Source organism: Procambarus clarkii, chromosome 21 (genome assembly GCF_040958095.1).
Source record: "Procambarus clarkii isolate CNS0578487 chromosome 21, FALCON_Pclarkii_2.0, whole genome shotgun sequence".
Classification (NCBI taxonomy): Eukaryota; Metazoa; Arthropoda; class Malacostraca; order Decapoda; family Cambaridae; genus Procambarus; species Procambarus clarkii.
Genome location: NC_091170.1, coordinates 34,390,413 through 34,393,579, shown reverse-complemented (window position 1 = coordinate 34,393,579; position 3,167 = coordinate 34,390,413). Strand labels below are relative to the sequence as shown.

Here is a 3,167-nt window from a genome sequence, read left to right as displayed (position 1 = left end):
ACGTGTTCTCTCCGTCTGGTGTTCCATGTGTTCTCTCCGTCTGGTGTTCCACGTGTTCTCTCCATCTGGTGTTCCACGTGTTCTCTCCGTCTGGTGTTCCACGTGTTCTCTCCGTCTGGTGTTCCACGTGTTCTCTCCGTCTGGTGTTCCACGTGTTCTCTCCGTCTGGTGTTCCACGTGTTCTCTCCGTCTGGTGTTCCACGTGTTCTCTCCGTCTGGTGTTCTACGAGAAAGTGGAAGCATGATCTATCCTTCATGTCCCAGAGTCATGCGTGGCCGCCACCAGCCGGGCTGTAGCCTCGCCTCCATGTCCACATCAGCATCAAAATATGGTTACCTCGGATACCATTTGGTTTACACTTTTGACAGTCTTTTTTTCTGTTTGGTTTACATGTGAGACAGTTCTCGATGACGCACATGTAAACCATATTGAAACACAGCTCGGTAATTTTTTCAGAGGGAAAAAATACCAGACAGATTAAACTTTTTGGTTTGTCCCTTGGTTAAAAATGTTGGTTAAATACATTAGTAAAATAAGTGTGTATGAATATGGTCTGTTTGTGTGGGTCAGGAGGCCGGATGGTCCAGGAGGCCGGCTGGTCTAGGAGGCCGGCTGGTCTAGGAGGCCAGCTGCAACGTATCACATTGAAAAAAAAAACTAATCATCAAATTTTGTCATGTGAGAAATATGTTGTAAAATCAACAAGACATTCATACATGTTTGCGCATTTCCGCTCATACTCTCATGCGTAGCGGGTATTTCCCAAGGTCAAAGGATGGTATCTGAAGCGAAAGGTCTGGTGATGAGTCGTGGATTTTTCTCAAGGAATTCCGTGAGCTCAGCTGTTGCAACAGATCTTGTAATGTTTCCGCGTCAATACTAACCAAACCAGCCGAGAAAAAGATACTCATTTGTGTATATATATTTACAAAGAATGTCACTCAAGCACTGCTGCTTTGTTTATAGGATATGGTGTCCCGCCTCCACTCTGAGAGGGATTTCCCGCCAAGAGCCACGCAAATAATCGTTTCCTATTGTTGCTTGGTCCCAGAACGTTCAGTGACCTGGAGAATACGCTGGAGACGGATGTGGGCCTGGCAGAGGGGGAGTGTGGTGGTGGGGGGGCTTCTTTTGGATGGGTGGGGGTTATAGGTTGGTTGTGGTGAGGGGGGGAGAGGTGGGGTTGCCGGGTGGTGGTGTTGGGACGGCCAGTGGTCGCTCATTCAGATTAAAGTCCACAGGATGGACTGAAACGACTCGCTTCAGCAGTACATATACTAAAAAATTGGAACGATACAGAGAAGATTAGTATGACCCCTATCGCAAGGATGACACGCTAAATCGTGAAGTGCGCGTTAAGCGACGTCGTTTCTCCATCTACTGATGGGTGGTTCGGTTACGTTTGGGCACTACAGCCACGTTATTGTGACGCGTTGTCTGCTTACTGTATAGTAGTCTTGCCGAAATACTATATTTGTCATGATACTTGGCAATTTTGTTTCTGTGAGTGCTATTACCTCTGGGTTTTCTTCTTGTGATTCTTCCCCAAGTTCACATTCTTTATTTGTAATCCAATCTATGTGTGATTACATTACGTTGGAAGCATTACATTATCACTTAGTCTTCCCACTTGTGTAGGAAGGTAATCCATGAGCAGGATTAAACTGTTAGCTCTTGGACCCTGTCTTTCCAACCATTGATTGTCTCGTCCACTGTCTCCTGATCCTTTTTCTCTATTATATATATATATATATATATATATATATATATATATATATATATATATATGAGGGTGTCTGCCTGATTGTTTTTCTGTCCACGATTGATTGAAGCCAGTCATTTGCGGCTAGCCTCACCCAATTTTAAACAGTGATTGCTGTAGGGAAGATGATCAACATGGATACTCCATGTGGTTCTTTGACCGTCCAAGTGGTTGGGCACCATTCCTTTCCCCCATCCCGTCCCAAATCCTTATCCTTACCCTTTACAGGTGCTATAAACTGTAATGGTATTCCCCCTGATAATTCTGATAATTCTCTCTCTCACTTTATATTTTCATGGTTGAAGTCCACCATAGATAGAAATGTGTGAGTGCATTCGTGTGTGTGTGTGTGAGTGTGTGTGTGTGTGTGTGTGTGTGTGTGTGTGTGTGGTGTGTGTGAGTGTGTGTGTGTGTGTGTGTGTGTGTGTGTGTGTGTGTGTGTGAGTGAGTGTGCGTGTGTGTGTAACACACTCGCCTGTAGGGTATGAGAGGAGCCAGACCAGTACCAACATCATGGAGGCGTCACACACACTTCCTGGGAGAGCCAGGCATCGTCTGGGACCCCACACGGCATAATAATCCAATAGGCATTTATCTTCCTCCTCCTCCTCCTTCTCTTCCTTCTCCTGCTCCTCCTGCTACTACTTCTCCTTCTCCTCCACCCACCTCCTACCACCATCAAGTTACTTCTTGACATTCTTGCGCCAGAGTTAAGCGACTGAGTGATGCTTAGCGTCTAAAGAGGAGGTCTAGCAGAGTCTCCCCCTTGAACCCTTCTCACACATGCTCTGACGTCAGGCAGGCGGGTGTATTGGGTCCGTCTCAAACCGGTCTCTAACCGACTGGTCACGACAATGAAATGTTTTTGCAATGGGACAAAAACACAGCTCGTTTGCGAGTGTCTTTCCAAGTATAGATGTTGACGTTTTAACGGTAGTTGTGTTAAACGCACATATGTTGGTCTTGTTAGAGGGTTTGTTGCTTCGTTTCCTGTATGATGTGGAATGTGTATTAGCAGTTGAGGGTCATGCTGTTGGAAGAATACAATGACTTAATGTATTATGCTGTTGGAAGAATACAATGACTTAATGCATTATGCTGTTGGAAAGAGTGCAATGAATTATTCATTGTGATTTTGGAAGAATACAAAGACTTTAGGATATTTTTTTGGAAGAAAACAGTGACTTAATGCATTATGCTGCTGGAACAATACAATGACAATATATTATACTACAATGACCATACATTATACTACAATGACAATACATTATTACGATGACTCTATACCTGAACCAACGAATCATTTGACTACAGTACTATATTTTTTTCACAAACCTTCAAAGCAACGACTGCACAGAAGTACGACAATTTACACACTTCGCTACGACACTGGGTCTCTATGTG

At 44.3% G+C, this 3,167-nt stretch overlaps 1 non-coding gene across 1 annotated transcript; it reads left to right on the top strand.

Moving 5' to 3' along the window:
* The first annotated feature begins 1,258 nt into the window (after nt 1-1,258).
* Nucleotides 1,259-1,364, top strand: LOC138367327 (U6 spliceosomal RNA). Its single transcript, XR_011229309.1, has one exon. It is a non-coding gene; the product is annotated as a U6 spliceosomal RNA (small nuclear RNA).
* The last annotated feature ends 1,803 nt before the right edge of the window (nt 1,365-3,167 follow it).